A 21,490-nucleotide genomic window follows, 5' to 3' on the forward strand; every position below is an offset into this window, starting at 1 on the left:
TACAGCTCAAAGGGTTTCTGTGATCAAAACCCTCCAGAATAATGTATTTTGTAGTTTTTATGTTATTTTCATTGATATTGTCAGTTTGTTGTTTCGGGCTTTAAGTAATTTTGACAGCTCCCCTAATGTCCTTTACATATCGAGGGTTTAACTATATACTTGAATTTGTAGGCGATTTATGCATGGTGCCAATAACCCTCATCGAGTCCTAAACCATTTCTGCAGCTCGACTCAATGTAATTTATGAATTTTTGATCTCTGAGGCAATAACTTCAAGCTGAGACAGACACGGCGTCTATTACCGTTTTCGCGCATGCGCTAAGCGGCAGACACTACATCCAGGCTGTCATAGACATACTGAGGTGATGCGCATGCGCGCCTGTCCCTCACCGCTCTACCGCACATGCGCATTTGCACGGGAACGCCCTACCCGATGCGCGCAGAAGCGGCATGGAAACTAAGGGTCAGGTCCAGTTATGGGCTTTTTCCGCTTTCAATCAGTGGCTAATTGGAGCTAGTTAGACTATAAAAAGCCCGCTCCTCACCACACAATTTACTCGTCGGAGCCGCGTGGAGGGGTAGGAAGCCAGACAGCCCTGGGAGTAACCGTGAGTGTGTATGAATGTATGGATATGCTAAATGGTGTGTAAACCTTCATCAAATCGAAGGATTACAATATTTTGATCCATTTCCTTGAATACCTCACAGGTTGCCATAACAGGTAGAACGGACCCCCCAACACGCTGTGGCTCATGAGGCCATTCGACCTCTTTTCATAAGTAAGCAACACATCCGTGTCAGAAACTACACCCTCAAGGGCTTATCAGATACTATGAATGAATGTGTGTCTCACTTTATATGTTGTTCGTTTTTTCTGTTTTTTCTGTTTTTTTAGGGTTCCTGGACCTTCACTTTTGTTCCTTGTTACCCCTCTGTGTATCTACACAGTATGAGACTAAAAAAACATGTATTACCCTGTTTACTTGATTTTTCTGTTTACAGGTGTCTATAATCGCCAATTGGGCGCAACGGACCTTACATTAAACATAGATAGGTACATTTTCACCTTATCTTATTTTTGTAGAGCACACTTTAAAATCTACACACATGTGAGTAAGGTGGGGATAAGTAGTGCATATCCTCGTCCTGAAGAAGGAGTTCTTTAACTCCGAAACATGTCGACGCACTAACATGGTTGGGTTACCCTAATTAGTAAACCACAACCACTCTAGCACTCTTTTAACAATACCAGCCGGAGACTAAATAAAAAAATTTCGGTACTCACGTGCCAGGTATTTTTTAATTTCTCACCTTCACCTCACCACTCACATTTTGTACTCACACACACCAAACACATAGTTCACAGGAAAGTGCTCCTGCGTAGTCGTGAAGTCGTAGCACGCCGCATCCCGTAGAGGTTTGCGAAGACCCCGATGATGAAGCATGACACCAAGGGGCCTGTTGGTGTGTGAGGGGTATTTTAACAACACTGGTTGCTCCCCACCATTGTGGTAACAACCGCCTTCCACCTAGTGGATTCCTTTTTGTTTATAATAATTGCTAGGGGAGACAGAATCCACTATTCCCTCTCCCTCCCTCTTTTGTTAACGATTACACAACTAGTGCTAGCAATCAACAACGACAGAGGAGCAATAGCTACTAGCTTCCATACATGTATGCTTGACATCAGTTCCTGGATGGCTAAAAATTGCTTGAAACTCAACTCCGATAAAATGGAGGTCATGATCTTTGGCAATTTACAGCCTACCTGGTCCCACACCTGGTGGCCCGCCGCTCTTGTCCCCACACCATCCCCAGTACAGAAAGTAAGAAACCTGGGCGTCATATTCGACGACAAACTCACTTTCGTAGCACAGGCAAACGCGATCTCCTCCTCTGTCTTCTACACGCTAAGAATGATTAAAAAACTCCTTCCATTCCTCCCTCCCAGTGCAGGAAAAACCCTAATAAGCACTCTTGTAATGTCTAAGGTAGACTACTGCAATGGATTGTTTCTGAATGCTCAGAAAAAGGTCATTAATAAACTGCAGCTTATACAAAATGCAGCAGCCAGGCTCATAACAGGGACCCCCAAACATAAACCTATTTCCGCAGTAGTGCGCAATCTGCACTGGTTCCCAATAGGTAAGTGCATCAAATTCAAAGCCCTGTGCATAGCGTACAAGGCCATGCGAAACACAGGTCCCATTTTTTTAACAAAAGCCCTCTGCACTTACGTTCCCGGAAGAAACCTTCGCTCTGCATCAGCCAACCTCATCACAGTCCCTCGCACACACAAGGCCTCTTGGGGAGACAAAAGGTTCACCGTTGCCACGGCAAGATTATGGAACACGCTACCAGCACAAATGAAATCCTGTCCAACTCTGCTGCCATTTAGGAAATCCCTGAAAACATGGTTATTCACACAATGAGCAGCATACCACTCCACTGCCTTCACCGTCCTCAGCGCCAAGACACCCACGGGTATTTGCGCGCTCTACAAATTGCTTAAATAAAATAAAATAAAATAAAATAAACAATGCACTTAAACTAATAGACAGCGGGCTGCTGGCCAACTGGCAAAGCTTTTGCATGTCACCTTTAACAACACAAAGAACTACATTGAGACATTTGTGCATGGATTCTGCAAAACACTTTTTCAATGTGGAACTGAGTGCAGGCCTTTTCCTCAAAGCTGGAACGAAGCATTATTCCGTGCTTAAGCTCTGCTAGACTACCTTGCTGCCTCTTACGTTGCAAGCGTGACAGCCCAAGTGATCCTATTGAGTCGACATATACTGTCCTAGAGTGACAGAAAGGTCAGTTTATCCTTCAGCAGAAACCAAATTAGAATAGATTAAGTAAAATCTTCCGCAATTTTGCCTTTTTGCCAAAATGCATAAACCTGGCAAACCGGATCCAACCAATCGATTCGTGCTTCCACATTTTTGCCATCCCTCAGCTAATCCTAAACTAACAATATGTTGGTTAGAAATAAATCTAGAGGAAGAGGAACTAGACAAGAAAATATAAAGAAACACAGACAGTGCATATCATCACACTGCCTGATTGCACTGATGAGTTACCATGAAAATACTTGAAGCCTCCAACTTGTACATTTATCAGAAGCTGCATACGCTGTGCCTTCCTAGACCTGAAACACAATTAGAATCTATATAATATATGTAAATAACACTCTGAAATATAACTTGTTCCATGCTAAAAATAACTACTTTCACAGTTATGAAACAACATACTGTGGTTGAAATTTCTTTCAATTAGACTAAGTCACAAATTGTAACATTGTAAAATTGTAACTGCATTAATGTCACCAAACAACCACCAATCGTCTTAATACCGTACTACCATACATCCCTAAGAAAGTGATCTAGGTATTTGCAAGATGACAATCGTTTTTGTTCCTCCTGTGGAAGCAAACATTTGTAAATATAAGAGTTTATAATCCTTAATGAATTACGCCTTGTGGAAACAGAAAGTGCAAATATAAAAAGTCATAATACTTTATGAATAACTCCTGAAAATAGTCCCAAGTGCAAAGTCTGTATACTTAAAAATGAGTGTGATGCTAAAATATGTTATGTGCTTCACATTTGTTACTGCGAGTGTGCCCCTTGTAGCATTTATTTATTCATATTTTAATCCATGTATTTATGTGTTTGTGTTCACATTTTCATTTGATAAATGTATATTTTGTTCGGCATTTTATTGCACAGAACTATCATGCAACATAATAGTTTGATAGTGCCTCAGTACTTCATATATTGTGCCTTGATAGTGTGCTTTTTAAAGTGCAATAGTTTTAGGCAACTGAGGAAAATAATTTGAGTTTTAATTTGTGCATTTTACATGATTTTTTCATATTTATGTTGAAACAGTATCTAAGTCCGATGCACAATTATTTCAGACGAGAACAAATCTCAGATTTTCTAGGGAAAGAGCAAGTTTGTTACATGTTGTAGATAATGTAGCTGAAATTCATACATTGGGGCAGTTTCACGGCACATCATGCCTTAACACGAGAGCCAGTCAGTGACCTCACTACTCATAGCAAAGCACAGTAGCAGAATAAACAACAGCAGGCAATGAACAAGCATTAAGTGTGTGTCAAAACACATCTAAGATCCGAGACAAATAAAAGAGTTTCCAATTTTAAATTTAACAAACACATATCGATCTTCCGGATCAGAGCATGTCTTGGAAATCGTGAAGGGAAGTGACTTTCGGATAAGGATGGCTACACCACATTTATGAACAGGATTAGGGTTGGTGGGATCAGTTTTAGAAATACTACTATGAATAACTTTTCCGAACCAATCTCTGCTAAGTTTACTAGATTCAATATCATCCAAATGTGTTTCTTGTAGTAAAGCAATGTCCACACGTTTAGAGTGCCAATATGAAAGGACTTTTTTCCTTTTAATATAATGGGTAAGACCATGAACATTCCAGGAAATCACTGAGAGAGGATGAATAGGAGACATAATAGAAGAATTTAAGAATAGGATAGAGAAAAAGAGGATAAAAGGATACAGATGGTACTCTGGAGAACAAAAGACAAAGGGGCACATGCATCAAGGGTTTTTGCATTCGCAAAAGGTGCAAATCGCAAAATTCCGCCGTTTGCGAATGCAAATCCCTTTATTGGGATGCATTAAGCTTTTTGCTTTTTTCGCAATTTAAGAAATCGCAATTTATTTGCGATTTCTTAAATTGCGATTGCATTTAAGAAATCGCAATTTTGCGATTTCTTAAATGCAATGCGTGATTTTTTTTAAATTGCGAAATCGCAAATAGGTAGTGGTAAATTACCATGAAGTTAACCTTCAAGGTAATTTGCGAAAACTTTCAAAAGTGCATTTTTGAAAGTTTCATTTTACACACACACATGCCCTTGGGGCATGTGTCTGTGAAAAATGTACTTAAAGGTACATTTCAGAGGTGCAGGGGGGTCCTTCGGATCCCCCCCTGCACCTTTGAAATTACATTCTCATTTTGCGATTCCTTAATTGCGAATCGCAAAATGACAATGCCTTCACATTCATTCCTATGGGCCTCTAGGCCCTTAGGAATCAATGGAAAGGGATTCCTTAATTGCGATTCGCAAACTGTGAATCGCAATTAAGGAAAATTAAGAAATTGCAAAGAAAATTGCAATTTCTTGATGCATAGCCGTTTGCGAATTCTTAATTGCGATTCCTTAATTTTCGCAATTAAGAATTCGCAAACGGGAACATTGATGCATGTGGCCGAAAGTGTGTAAGAGTCTGAGAGACTAATAAAAAAGAGATAGAAGGAAAAAGAAGAAAAAAGAAAGAAAGAAAATAAAAGAGGATGTGAAAAGTTTTAGAAAAGCAGAGTAAATATCTAAAATAGAAAAAATAAACAAAAAATAAATAGACAAGGTATACGAAGTGGAGAAAAACAAAAGAGGAAAACAAAAATGGAACCAAGACTGTTAACCGCGGGTCGGGGCGCACTTAAGCAACGCCGTGGGACGGAACCCCATCCGAGGAGATAAAAATGTGGAGCAAATGAATAAAGGATAATATGGAATATATGAAAGTTGCAATAAAGTAAAATAACATTATCATAACCATAAAAAACCATAAAATATAACTGTGTAATGCAAAGCCATGAAATAAGAATATTGACATCTACTATATAATGTATCTATGGTAAGAGATTAAGAAAGAATTGCAATAAATGAAGACAAAAGGTGTTGAGAAGAAAGAAAGATATAATACATAACATAAAGATTATGAAAAATAAAGTTAGGGAAGTATAGAAGATAAAATACAAGACGAGAGAACAAGTGGCAAAATGTAGTATAGAAAGGAGGAAGAAAAATATAAATCAGAGATAGAAGAGGTGGAGTGGAAAACATATATAATAAAACATTGGAACAAAGATAGAAAAGAGACAGCAAAGCTTACTTTGAAACAAAGAAAACAATAATACTTATTGCAAAATTTGGATAACTAGGAAACTAAATATACAGTGTCATATTAAGCGATACTAATATCTCCTAAGGAAGGGGCTTAGCAATGAGGAAAAGACATGCAAGAGGTGATTACTTTAACCTGAACATGCAATAAGCAATACAGTCGGAGGTATAAATACGCTTTAAAACAGTGCAAACGTGAGATTACGCAGTAGCATTAATACTGATAATGCAATATGAGATATGAAGCAGAAGTAACTACATTATATAATGCAATAAAGTATCAAAATGAGCACTTGAACAGGGAAAGTGATATCAGTCAGTATCTATAGTTGCAATTATAAGGCAGAACAAGAAATCACAGAAATATACAAGTGAACCGGAAAAGAGTATTCAGTCGGCATCTGAGGGGTTTTTGAGAGGTGATCTAGATTTGTCTCTTTGTGGTGCATTAGTAAGGGTGGAGATGGAGTGCAGAGCTGAAGCCTTATCATCCTGAGATCGATTCAGACGAGTGAAATCTCTACCACGTTGTCTGGAATCCCCAAAGGTGTTTGAGTGTGGTATTGGAAAATTTGAAGATGGAGAGGCAAATGATGGAGGCTGATCACAATGAGAAGATAGGGTTTCCATGGCTTCTACAATGTCATTAACCTTACCTTTTACACCTTTTGCACGATTTCGTGGTTTTTCGAAACTCTCCAAACCCCAAATTCGTCTTCTTCACACTGCTTTGGCCACGGCCAAAATTTGTATACTGCGTCATTGGAAATCCTCCTTGACTCCCTCTCAGGAAGAGTGGTTGGTGGCTATGATGCAAACGGCTTTACATGAACGCACAATCTATAATTTACAAGATCAGGCTTCCATTTTTCTCCAAATTTGGTTCCCTTTCTTGGAAACTACTGTGAACGATGACTCCACATCCATTTCTTCTTCTTCTACACATACTGTTTCTGCTTAATTCTATTCCTTCACTGATTCCTTTTCTATTACTTTACTGTGGGTACTCTTCCCCCTCTCTTTCTATCAATTCATTCCCTATCTGTTATTATTGCTCTGGTACTCTTCTCCTTTCTTTTCTTTTCTTTCTTCTTTTCTCTTTTTCTTTTCTTTTTCTTTATCTTTTCCTCACTTTTTCTTTTATATTATGATTTACCTATTATTCTTTCTATTTTTACCTCATATTGGATTATGGAATATATGTTATTCTTTATTTCATCATATTTGCTATATCCTATGTACGTTTCATTATCACCTATATTGTTATCCATTTACCATTATCTTATTTTGCTTTGTCACCACATATGTATTTTTATCTGCAAATTTCAATAAAAAATGTCAACACAAAAAACACATCTAAGAAACTTGTACAAGCATGTTGGTACTGAATCAATTTGGCTCGTGGCTAGTAAGGAAGGGATTCCCAGGCAGATTGATTCCATTAAGGATTTGAATCAATTAATGCCATCTAGTATGTTGTCATTATTTTTAATAATATCTTACTGTATTTTCAATTTTAACCAATATATTTACTTTTGCAACATCAGTCGTTCATATAATTGGCACTAGAACATGGCATTAGTAACGAAGAATTCATTTCTGTACTTTGGTAGGGCGTAATATTCAATTATTTGCTAATAATAATTCAAATGTTACACATATATTATTTCAATCTTTTTATTAAAAATCTTTATAAAATATATATCTTTTATGACTTCACAAAAACAGTGATTTTAGTGGGTTATCCAGTTGTACAATCAAGCTTGCAGTGCCCCGTGTAGCAATCAAATAATGTATTTTCCCTATGTCTTCCAACTGTTCAAATCCACCATAATCAGTACAGACAAAATTGCTTCTCCGGGGCTGTAATAAAAACATACAGCTTTAGCTGCACTATCCATAGATCGAAACAATTCAATATATCCACACAGATTCATAAATTCATTACATACAATATTTACATACCCCAGGAATTCCAAATTCTGATTCAGATCAATTCATTTCTTCCCAGGAGGAGTTTCTGTGCATGCAGTCCGGATATTTACAAACAAGTTCTCTGCCTTGGTATGGAACACCTTTCAAACATTTTAATTCCAAGAATCCATGCACTTGCCATGCTGTCATACCCTGTTAGTGAAGTAGTGAGTAAAAAGACTCCATATTGACTACCTCTCAATTCCATCTAATCCCTTCAAAAAATAATTGGTCCACAATGAAATCCTGAGGATAATAATGTGTTGTATAATGTTGGTATTAGTAAGCTATATAGGCCAACATATGATTAGTTGTACAAGTTTTGAAAAGCACAACATGCATTTTTGGCATTGCGGTAGGCGATGCTTTTAGCACCGCCCGCCGCAATGTTAAAAATGCAACATGCACCCGCATCCAAATGGGATGTGCGGGACCGCCGCACTCTTGTCGGGCGGTCCCATTTTCCACTGGTATGGCGGGCGCTCACCATACTAATGTGCCCCCTAGAGTGACTCTCCAATATTGAACGTAAGGCTTCTGTGGGGGGCTGCCATTCTCCTGCCAGCCTCTAAAGCCGGTATTGTACATTGGTGGTGCCCCTTGCCCTTCTAGGGCGCCAATGAAGGCCACACTGCACAGTTTGAGTACTTTTGTTTGTAAGCTATTTGCTCTTAAGCGGACATAGAGCCAAAATCTGCATGACCTCATCTGTAGCAAACCCAAATGTCATTCTTCCCCACCCACTTCCCCAGAAATGTGAGTAGGATCAACAGGCATTTTTTTGTCTGTTTTTCTCCTCCTGCTCACTGATATCTACATTAGTGGAGGAAGACTGACAGTCCTAAAAAAACTGCTTGAGTATTGTCTAAGTGAACAAGGTAGTTCAATGTCTGAACCTCATTAATTAAAAGTGTATAAACATAAGAAAATATGGTCAAATGTAGATTGGATTTGCTCTCAGGATCTTTTTTTTAACCTATAGCAATACACTTTAATCTTTTGTTGCAGTTGAGTCACGGTGAAGTGGATACATTGGTGCAGCTTTTACCAAGAGAGTGAATTCAGTGAAACACTAAAGGCTTGCAATAAAGCACTGCAGACTCGCACTATAGTGAAAAAGAAATGGAAATATATATTTTTGGATGGCCGATGTAATTATAAGGCCTGCACAGGCCAGAATAAATGTATTAAAAGCCACATGAGTGTCAAACTGCCTGTTGACAGAAAGAGGGCTGAGTTAGACAGTAGTCTTACTCACTTTATCACATTTACAGCAAGCAGTGATGGTTGCCACTCTGGATGCCACATAGGGCAATGAGGAAGACAACCCACATGAATGTCTATACAGGTGTGAATAATGCATATATATCTATAGATCGCTTTCTGCACTGGGTTCCAACAAAACAGAAGCCATTTTTATAACAAAGCTATAGACAGTCCTATACTATCTAACACAGTTACAAGGCAGTAACTATCACCTGATGAGAAACAGCTCGCATTTTTTAAATCATAAGCTGAGTGCGAGAAGTATAATGACAAATTAGAAGTGATGTACCAAATCATAAGAAACAATACTTACAACAGTCAACAATTAACAAGACAAAAATCCCCATGTAAGTTTTCGATCATCCCTGAGAGATACGTACAGTCACAATAGAGAGAATATCAGCCGTCTTAATTTCTCTCTTTTATGTGTATTTAATCGGAAAACCATGATATGAGATAGTTTGTAATCCTAGATATCTAGAACTTCTCTAAAAGATAGTATAGTGTATACAAAGCCAGTGAAGAATACCCTATTGTAATGTGGACTATATTATCCCCTTCTTTGATAGTGTGTGACTATAAAGGACATCACCCCCTCTGTGACTGAGATGCCAGTATTCCCTTTAACCTGTGGTAAGAAACAAAGGAACGGGGGCGCTAGCGAGCCCGAAGCAAGATGGCCGCACCTTAGTGCAGCTCTGCTGGTCGGGTCTATTATCCTGCATTTATCCTGTTACTAACATACCATCCACAGCTATAAGTGCCTGTTTCGGAAACTGCAAGCTCAGGGCTTCGAACGGATATACTTCTGTACCTCTGAAAACGTCTGTCTGGGAGTGAAGCGGCTTTTTGTAGACTGCGGCCTGTACATGCTGTTCTCGGAGGACTAGCTGGCTGTGAGCGGAGATGCGGCTGCAGCCTGAGGAGGAAGCCGCTGCTGCTGGACACAGTGCTGCTGCCGGTGGAGTGCCGAGGCTGTGGGGTGGCTCTCTGAGGTTGCGGCTGGTGGAGAGCATTGCGGCTGTGGTGGTTGGTGGCTGTGGCAGAGGAGGGGACGGTGCTGTGCGGCCTCTGATCACTCGAGGGCCGGAGTGCAGGCAGGCCGCGGAGCGGACACTGGAGTGGCTGTGACGTTCATCGTATCTCTGTGCGATCAAGTGTGAATGCCGCGGCGAGATCTGAGGCGGCAGCGGATGAAAGCATATACCGCGACCTTGTGTGGCGATCTGCCCGGGGCTGCAATCTGCCTGATGTGTAGCGCTGGGGCCCTCCTTGCTTGACCCACGTGCTGGGATTCACCGCCATTTTATAATCTCTGAAGCTGGGGCCTACTTGCTGATATCCTCTTGATGCGAGCGGTTAGATGGGACTCTGAGATACCGCTGACGCCTCGGCCCTGCATATAACTGACACTGCGGTGACGCTACCTGTGAATTACTGATTGTGCATAGTAACAGTGTATTGTGCCTTTCAAGAGGGGTTTGAACCGAGCCACGTGGTGGTGCAGGACCTGCTGAAGAACCTGGCGCCCTGTTTGTGTGCTTCTGCCGACACTGCTGCCGCCTCGACCCTGCACATACACGGCATTGAGGCGCTGCTCCCTGTGAATAGCTGTGGGAGAGTGGGGCCTGAGAATTGCGCCTTTCCAGCAGGGCTAGCGCCATGCCACGTGGTGGACGAGGAACTGCTGCGGACCCAGGTGCCCGTCTGCTGTAATTTTGCTGAGGCTCACCATATAGGATCTAGTTCAATCAATCAATCATTTGCATTTGTAAAGCGCGCTACTCACCCGTGGGGGTCTCAAGGCGCGGGGGGGGAGGGGGTCAGTGCTCAAAAACCAGGTCTTGAGCTGCCTTCTGAAGGAGAGGTGGTCCTGTTTGGCGCGCAGGTGGCTGGGAAGAGAGTTCCAGGTCTTCGCTGCCAGGTAGGAGAAGGACCTGCCCCCGGCGGTGGCCCTGCGGATGCGGGGCACGGCTGCCAGGGCTTTTCCTGTCGAGCGCAGGGTGCGAGGAGGACAGTAGAAGGATAGGCGGTGGTTGATGAGTTTTGGTTTGAGATTGTGAAGGGCTTTGTGTGCGTGGGTGAGGAGCCTGAAGGTGATCCTCTTGCTGACTGGGAGCCAGTGAAGTTTCTTCAGGTGTCCGGAGATGTGGTGGTGGCGGGGGATGTTCAGGATGAGTCGTGCGGCTGCATTCTGGATTCGTTGAAGTTTCTTCTGTAGCTTGGTAGTGATGCCGGCGTACAGAGTGTTCCCATAGTCCATCCGGCTGGTGACGAGGGAGTGGGTGACGGTCTTCCTGGTGTCGGTGGGGATCCAGCGGAAGATTTTGTGGAGCATGCGGAGGGTGTTGAAGCATGCCGATGTCACCGCGTTGACCTGTCTGTTCATGGAGAGGGACGAGTCCAGGATGAAGCCGAGGTTGCGGGCGTGGTCGGTGGGTTGGGGAGTGCTGCCCAGGGCGGGGGGCCACCAGGGTTCATCCCAGGCGGTGGGAGTAGGGCCGAGGGTTAGGACCTCCGTCTTATCGGTGTTGAGTTTAAGCCGGCTGTCCGTCATCCAGTCCGCTACTTCCTTCATGCCTTCGTGTAGTCTGGTTCTTGCTGAGGTGGGGTTGTTGGTGAGGGAGAGGATGAGCTGAGTGTCGTCGGCGTAGGATATGATGTTGAGTCCGTGTTTGCGTGCGATGTCCGTCAGGGGGGTCATGTAAATGTTGAAGAGGGTGGGGCTGAGGGAGGATCCTTGTGAGACGCCGCAGATGACTTCAGTAGCTGTAGATCTGAAGGGGGGGAGTCGGACTCTCTGTGTTCTTCCGGAGAGGAAGGAGGTGATCCATTCCAGGGCCTTGCCTCGGATGCCGGCGTTGTTGAGGCGCCGTATTAGAGTACGGTGGCATACCGTGTCGAAGGCTGCGGAGTGGTCCAGGAGTATGAGTTCCACGGTCTCTCCCTTGTCTGTCAGGGATATGATGTTGTCTGTGGCTGCGATGAGGGCGGTCTCGGTGCTGTGGTAAGCTCTGAAACCGAACTGTGAGGGGTTGAGTGAGTCGTTGGATTCTAGGGCGGTGGTGAGTTGAGTGTTGGACTGTGCAGGTGAATAGCTGTGGCATATAGGTAGTGGACGACGGGAAGCAGTGGTATTTGGGCTAGAGTGCTGTGCTTGTGTGCTTTGGGGCAGGCAGGTGTTGTTGGTGTACGGCTGCCATGGGCAAGACGGACCGGCCGCTGCAATCTAAGCTGTCATTTGAATCCAAGCGACAGAAAAAGTCCACCACCCCTGCGGTGTCGGACACCGAACAGGAAATGGAGGCTGGCTGCTATAGTAAATTGGAGGACATGATGTTGCCCATGCAACAGAGTTTGCGTACAATAGATGGAAAAATAAACGATCTGAATCTCCGAATGGACACTATGGCCTCAAAGCTGGATAAGCATGGTGCTCGCTTAATGGAAGCAGAACAACATATATCCACTGTGGAGGACAGGGTGGAGACGGTCAATACATCTTGTGCGAAAATGGACAAGCTGGTGGGGGTAATAAAGTCAAAGAACGAGGACTTGAAGGCCAGATCGCCCTAGAAAAATTTGCGCATCACAGGAAAGGTGGAGACAACCAATGTGGGGAAAATGGAGCTGTACGTGGAAGAAATGCTCAAGTCTATGCTTGGAGCGGAGCATTTTTCCTCGCTTACAGTGGTAGAGAGGGCGCATCGATCTTTGGCGTCACGACCTGTCCCTGGAGCTCCTCCCAGGCCAATCATCTCCCGGCTCCTTAATTATCGAGACAGGGACACGGCTATTCGGTTGACGCGAGAAATGGGCACAACCACATATCAAGGGATGGAGATTGCGTTATATCCGGATTTTATTACAGCCTTGTAGCAGGGAAGGAGGGAATTTCAACCTGTTAAGAAGAGACTGCAAGCACTACAAATTCAATATGAAATGCTCTATCCGGCGAAATTACGGATACAACATGGTAGCAAGCTGAAGATTTTCACCACACCTAAGGATGCCTTACAGTTTGTCAAGCAGCTGGAACGTAAGGAGAAGGTGAAAGATACGGGGGCCGAAGCGGATGCTGAAGACTGATGTGTTTACAAGGTGAACTGTTATATGCCTTGGGCTTTGATATATTTTGAACTTGAGTCTGATGTAATATGTGTGTGCTAACATTTCTCTTTCCTCTAGCAAGGCACAGGTACCCTGTATCACAGGGTCGTATGCTTATTGCAAAAGACTACGTCAGATGCGTCTCCCCAGGGCGCATTGTTGGCTATGTTACTGCCTCAGTTTCGACTGTTACCTAGTAGACTTTTGTTAGTTAGAATCATTGGGGTGGTGGTGTTGGACTGCGAAAGCGGGCATTTACAGTATGTGTTGGGGACAACTAGACATCATTTATACAGGGTGGGCGCCATAGTCCTCGTTGTTGCTTGTTGTACTAAATATGTTCTGTGTGGGTGGCCTCTTCTGTATGGTTTGTGGTGTGCACATGCATAACTACGATGTTGGATGGGTTGGGGTATGCCACTGGAGAGAAGCCCCGACCTTTCTCTTGAGAGGATCAATGGGCCACTGACGTCCCTCATGAGGAAGCACCCCAAGATGTTATGTGATGGGGGAGGGTTCAGTGAGTGCATTGGTGACTCACGGTGGGTGGGATTGTTTTGGGTTCTTGGTTTCTTGTTGCATGGCTTGGGTTGTCTCTGCGTGATTGGGAGAGTGGGGGGAGTGGGGAGGTATAGGGATGTCCATCCTTGGCATGGTTGCGGTGCTGGGGTGGGAGGGGGGTGTTTGTTGCAGGGGTGTTCTTATGTGCAGCTGTATATAAAGAACAATATCCCAACAGGTATCAATTCAAAAGACAATTATTCATGTATGTAGGAGGCATTACAGAAACAGGAAAACAAGGAGACTCAAATGGTTTGTCTTAAGGTTGTTAATCACCAAGTTGTATCACATACAGTTACATAGGAATATACAGTTAAAGCAGCACTGTATAGAGAAAATCATATGACAACCCGAAGGCACTTGGTGTATAGTGATATATACAAGTGGAAACAGGTGACGACGCAAGTGAACAAGGTGAACAGCGTGAGCGGCGCAAGGTGAATATATATACAGTGGTGGCTCACTGTAAGAATAACACATTACATCAATCGCATTCATTATTTTCCATTTTTGTCATGAGCCGTACAGCAGAAATACGCCAGATAGTTGCGCTGTGGTGTCGACGGCGTTTCGATCCTCTTTACTAGGGATCGTCTTCAGGACGGGGTTGTCAAATTGGTAGAGTCCTGAGTGAATCGTGGCTGCTGGCAGGGGGCGCTGGGTCCCGGGGAGTCAAGGTGGCGGGGCGGCGCATAGTTTGGAGCACCGGCTGTTATATACTTGTATATATCACTATACACCAAGTGCCTTCAGGTTGTCATATGATTTTCTCTATACAGTGCTGCTTTAACTGTATATTCCAATGTAACTGTATGTGATACAACTTGGTGATTAACAACCTTAAGACAAACCATTTGAGTCTCCTTGTTTTCCTGTTTCTGTAATGCCTCCCACATTCATGAATAATTGTCTTTTGAATTGATACCTGTTGGGATATTGTTCTTTATATACATTCTATACCCAATCCCAACGTGGATTATGGGTCCCACTCCTGTCTTGTTTCACTACCTTATGTGCAGCTGTGCACATTGGGTTGTCAATCTACTGTCTCATACGTCAGGTAGTGCAAAATATGATCTTTTGCACTATGTGCTGTCTCAGTATTGCATATAGTGGAGGGGGAAGGGAAAATTAATTGGATATCTTGGAATGTCAGGGGGTTAAATAACCTGAAAAAAACTAGGCAGGTACTGGCGTATTTGGACAGTCATAATGTTCAAGTGGCGTTTCTTCAGGAAACACATCTCAGTAAGCATGCAGCCTCAGCTGTGGCGAGAAAGTGGGCTAGTGCACGTTTTGCCTCTTCATATTCATTGTATGCAAGTGGGGTGATGGTGCTAGTTAAAAAAAGCGTTCACTTTGAAAGAAGTTATGAAGAGATTGATGATGATGGCAAATATATAATGGTGCTGGGGAGGTTATGTGGTACTCTGATTACGATGGTGAATGTTTATGGCCCAAATACAGATGACCCGGAGTTTTTTTAAATGCTGTGGAACAAAGTTTATAAGTTACCATCATATGCCATAATTTGTAGGGGGAATTTTAATGTGGTACTAAATCAAGGGATGGATCGGTATGCGAGAATGACTGTAACTGTTAAAAAGGCTGTGCAGGCGGTACGTGATGGTATGAGTGACCTGGGACTTCTCGATCTTTGGAGGTTGCGACATCCTAGGGAAAGGGCGGGAACATGCTATACATATGCACATAACACATGGGCCGTTTAGATAATTGACTTGCGACGCACGATATCAGTACATGGGTGTCCCGGGTGGCGCATTTACCCCAAACTCTGTCAGACCATGCCCCTGTACTGCTTGTTATGCAGGTACCCACTTATGCTCCGGCCCCGTTCCAATGGAAACTACAGCCCTCTGCTTTACTAGATCCGGTGTTTAAAAAAGGCTTACGGGTAGCCGTTGAAAATTATTTTAATGACAATCTTGGATCAGTGCAGAGTATGGGCACTTTGTGGGAGGCATTCATAGTAACTATCCAGGGATCATGTATAGGCCTGCATGCGGGTGTGCTTAAATCTTTGCGCGGATCCATGGAACAGATAGAGCAAGTCCTGGTGAGGTTTGAGCGACAGTCTGAGGAGGACAGTAGTGCAACCTCGGCTGCTATACGGTCGCGGTTAACTGAGTATAATCAGTTGGCAGATCAGGAGGTTAAACATCTGTCGCGGCGTTGCAAAACTAGATATTATGTCGAGGGTGGCAGACCGGGGCAGGCGTTAGCTAAGAGAATTCTGGAACCTTGGGCAAGGTACTGCACGGTACAGGGGATTACAGAGGGGGATACTATTTATTCAGACTCACCCGGTATACTTGCACAATTTGTCAAGCATTACACAGATATGTATGGGAGTAGGCGGACAGCTAGTGAAGAGGAAATAGCACAATATTTGGACGACATGGCTTTTGTTTGGTTGTCTAAAGGACAACAAGATTTTCTGATGCACCCGCTAACTGCCGATGAAATTAAAGATGCCATCTCATCATTGCCCAATGGGAAAGCAGTAGGCACTGATGGGCTCCCGCCCGAGTTCTAAAAGGAGTATGTTGATATGCTACTGCCCGATTTAACGGCTATGTATGACGAGGCCTTTGAGCAACAAAGACTGCCCGACTCGCTTCGAGAAGCTTTAATTGTTGCATTTCTAAAACCGGGCAAACCATTGGACCGGTGTGAGTCATACAGACCGCTCTCACTCATGAACACTGACATAAAAATACTAGCGAAGGTTTTAGCGACCTGGTTATGCCTGTTGCTGACAGTCATGGTGCTTTCAGATCAGTCTGGGTTCATTTCTACTCGCTCCACAGCACATAATTTGAGGGCACTGTTTGCGGTCATGCATCTTTTAAACCCCTAACTACCAGCAGCTGCAGTTCTTTTAGATGCCGCAAAGGCATTTGATTCCTGGATGTATATGTTTGTCGTAATGCATCGAAAGGGGGTGCCTTTCTTTTTCACTAGTTGGATGAAGTTACTGTATACTGAGCCGGTAGCCCGGGTGCGCATAAATGGGCATACATCAGAGTTGTTTCCGATTAAGCGGGGTACCAGACAAGGCTGTCCGCTGTCGCCCTTGATCTTTGCGGTTGTGTTGGAACTACTTGCTTGCATGCTGCGGCAGAGGTATGCAGGGTCTGCATTGAGATTTTACCAAAGACCATTGACAGTGTCCATGTATGCCGATGACATGGTCCTTTATGTGAGGAAACCAGCGCAACATCTAGAACAGGTTATTCGGGAATGTTTTCGCTTTGAGTGGTACTCTGGGCCAGCCATCAATTGGAACAAGTCTATAATATTCTCTCTTACAGATTGTACTGAGCCATTTGTGTTGAACTACCCTCTGGAGTGGACTACAGATCCTGTAAAGTATCTCGGGGTGTGAATTCACAGGGACCCTCAGGTAGTCATTAGGACGAAATATGGAACTGCAATATCGAAGTTAGAAGATCAGGTGGCTCGGTGGATTCGTCTGCCCCTAACCTTCGCTGATAGGGTAGCATTATTCAAAATGGTAGTGTTGGCAACATTTTTGTATCTATTTGTCAATGTACCTATCACTTTAACGCAGCATTTTTTTACTACATTACGCTCACTGTTGATCACTGTGGCATGGGGGGCAAGAAGTCCCGCATTAGTTGGAAAACTCTAACGAAGCCGTACGCAATGGGTGGATTTGTAGTGTCAGATATGCACTTATATTATTTATGTGCTCAGGCACAGTTTGCTTATTACTGGCAGAATGCACCGCCCTTTACGCCGCACGCGGCAGTTAAAGCTGGTGCTGTTCACCTCTTACCCTTTAAGGCAATGATTGTAAATCCATATTCGGTGTTTGAAACGGATGAGGTAGACATGGTCAAATGCACGGCTCGGGCATGGCATGCGCTGGGACAGCGGGCGAAGCGGCTTCCACTGTATGCTCCGGCTATGCCTTTGCTTCATAATGCTGCACTGTCTGTGATGGGAGAAGCAGGTGCCCTTAAGGTATTGCAAGCTGCAGGGGTACAGACCAAGGGTGCTGCCTTTCCGGGTGGGACATTTATCTCCCTGCAGGACTTTTTGAAGGATGGAGCGAGTGAGGCTATGTCCACATTTATATACGCTAGGCTTCGATCTGCTATGCGTAGCTTATATCCATGCTTTCCCGAGGAACCCTCAGTGTTGGGGGCTTTGCAGCTCATTTATACTGCGCAAACCCAGGCTAAATTAGTTTCACGATTATATCACATCTCACAGCTGGATGAATGTGGGGCACTGGCTGCATCCAGGGACAAATGGGATGCGTGTCTAACACAACCGATCACGGACGAGGAATGGGGAGAAAGCTGTAGAATGACTGGGAGTTTTGCGGTTAATGGGAACTGTAAGTTCATTCATTACAAGTACATTCATCAGATGTATTATACACCTGCACAACTGTATAGATATGGTCTCGCCCTGCTGCAAAACTAGTGGTATGGACAATGCTGACTTTATGCAGTTAGCATGGGTATGCCCCAAAGTATTTGCTTTGTGGGATGGAGTGGTAACGGCGTTAACTGAAATGGTGGGTGTTCCAATTGTAAGCGAAGTGAAGATGTGTCTTTTGGTTAATGTCTCTAAGCTTCCGCCAGGCGTTCACAAACTGGTGGCATTGTCTATGCAATTGGCTAAACGTAGAGTAGCATTAAACTGGGACGGTAGGCCGCCACCTCTGCTGAAACAATGGCTGCATGATATTGCTTATTGTCGTGATCAACTTATTTGTTACGCAGAAGAGCTACCAAGTGCATCAAGACCCCGGGATGTGTGGGGTCCGTATACTGCCTATATGTTGACCTGCTCTGTAGATGATTGAGCATTATGGTATGGACAAATTGCTTCTGATTAACTGCCTTTAATTCCTGATTCGATGTTTTTAACCAATCTATGTATTGTTTCCTTTTGGCAACTACAGACATGTATGAGATATTGCTTGAATGTATAACGATCAGCTGCACTTTGTTTCTGTTTGAAAATTTATAAATACAAATAAAAAAAAAGAAACAAAGGAACAATCTCCAAGAAACGTTTGAGAGTCTTTTAATGATATGGCCTATTAGACAGGCTCAAGTAGGCCATTCAGTCTGTGCATGCCATGAATATATCCATAAGACTTGATGTCTCCTTATTCAAGGTATCTTTTTAAAGGTCTCTTCGTTCCTATTGTGTGAAATTTTGCCTTTCTTGTCTTATTATATTTCCACTTTAGGTATCAAGTTCCTATTCATAAAGTATCCGGTGGGACCAACTTGAGTGAACTAACAAGATAGCTCACCCTCAGGAACATTTAGGGCCTCATTACGAAGTCAGTTGGAAAGCATTTTGATGGGCTCTTTGTCTGAGTAATTTCCAACCTGACTTAGTTTCGGGGAGTCCGACCGACCGATTATGATTGTTCCGAACACTGTTGAGTTGGACTCCCGTTGACGAATGAGAGCCTGTGTTCCAACCGAAAAAACAGGCTACCATTGAAAAAAGGGGTAGTTGCAGAAAACCTTGCACCCTGGTGCCTGCCACACTGTGCATGGTTGACACGAGGGTCCCATCGGAACCCCTAGGAGCCCCAACCAGAGGCCTCAGGATGAAAGGGGGGCCTGCTATGGGCCACCAAAGTCAGGTTCCAATAGCTGTTCCATGTCGGACAGCCCAATTCGAAAAGGTTGTCCGAATCCGACACCGTAATAAATCAGTCAGAAACACAGTCCGTAGAGCTGTACTTTTTGCTCTAACTGACTCGTAGTCTCTGAATGCCGGTAAGAACCGATGCAGACTGACTAAACAGGTACCTTCTATCATATTCAGTCAGTCGGAAACATGGGTTCCACTCGGGTTAGGAAAATCTGAATGCCGTTTGGAGCCTTTCCGACCAACATCGTAATGAGGCCCTTACTGTTATCTATGAATACAAGCACCTAAATGGCTATTAGGGATCCACATGCCCTCAAGAATGCCCCAGACTTTTTAGGCTAAGATGTATGGGCAGAAGGATGGTGGCCTATAGTATATGGGTGTGAGTCATTGATCTCATGTACCCATTTAGTTTAGGTTTTAATCATACCTAGTGTCCTGTTGAATAAAGGTATTGTCCTAGGAATGGCTGTCCGAATCTGAAATCGTAATACATTGGTCAGAAACATGGTAAATTGACCTGTACGATTTTGCACCGACCGACTCAGAGTCTCCGAATCCCGGTTGGAGCCAAGTCGGAAAGACCAACGGTTATCTTCTATCGTAATCCGTTGGTTGGAAATTATTCTAAGTCGGATGAAAACATGGGTTCCGACATGGGTTAGCAAAATCCGAATGCCGTTTGAAGCCTTTCTGACTGACATTGTGATCAGCCCCTTTATATGGTATCCCTGTAGTAGTCTTTTAGGTACTTTTAGATGACCTTGTGAATTAGCTATAGAGCAGTTTCTGAAACTAGATATTAGGAATAGAAAAGATATGGAAGGACAGATAGACGATGTAATTTCCATTGTAGGCTTTATTGAGAATGGTTGTATGACTTAAAGGAATATTGTGGAAGGGGTCTGTTTGAGATAAGCAGGGGAAAGGCTGACAAGGTGTGGATTTCAGCACTAGCATGAACTTGTGCCTGGCCTTATTACCTGCTATTGACAGCCTAGGACCATAGATAGTAAGCATTGGGCACATGGTGTAACTTTCATTCATATGCTGTAGCAAGTGCCCATATACCAGTAAAGACTGGGCACGGTCCTCAGGCTGATTTTAGTGTTAAGTATTCGCCACATCAATTTCAGTGCAAAATCCATTAATGAAACCTTACTCAAGCAACAACCATAATCCTTGTCAGGGTGCAGTCACAAGCAAACCCCAAATTAACTTTTGCTCAACCCTTTATTAGCTTGGCATAGAGCAGTCATGCTTAATTTAGAGACGATGTGTAAATAATTTCGAACAGTCTTAAAGTGAAACCTCAACAGTTTATAAGGATAGAGGAAATTATATTACATTGAACAAGACCAAAACGACAAAACTCCAGTCAGTAGACCCGGAGATATGCAATTTTAATGATTTTAGGGTCATATTATCGAGGGCAGTATCGCCACTTTAGCGGCACTTTTTGCCGCTAAAGCCGCAATAAACTTATCGCCCTATGAACAAAGCCGTGCTAACATGCATCAGCGCATGTTAGCAGCCGATTTTCCAACTATATACGTCGCTAATGAGATGCAAATTAGGCATTCCCTAACTAAACTACATTAAAAATATTGCTATCTGTCCTTCGTGGTATTTACAAGCCTGCCCAGGACACCTATAGCGATATTCAAATCTGTGCTAACTGCGGTTATCACCGGTTATTAAGGTCTATATAAATCCTGACTAACCTATATTTGACATGGGGGGTGGATTGAACGGCTAAATCCACTTATCCCTATCACTAAGTTTTCCTCTATTGCTGCAGGATTATCGCTGGATTCCCAGCGATAATCCTGCATTTCGTGTCTATCACCGGATTTCACATCGCCATGGAGATAAGCTTTGTGAATAACACGATATCTTGGCGATCTAATCCGGCGATAGCCGGCGTTAAACAAAAGC

The sequence above is a fragment of the Lissotriton helveticus genome, chromosome 9 (assembly GCF_964261635.1).
Source record: "Lissotriton helveticus chromosome 9, aLisHel1.1, whole genome shotgun sequence".
In the NCBI taxonomy this organism is placed as follows: domain Eukaryota; kingdom Metazoa; phylum Chordata; class Amphibia; order Caudata; family Salamandridae; genus Lissotriton; species Lissotriton helveticus.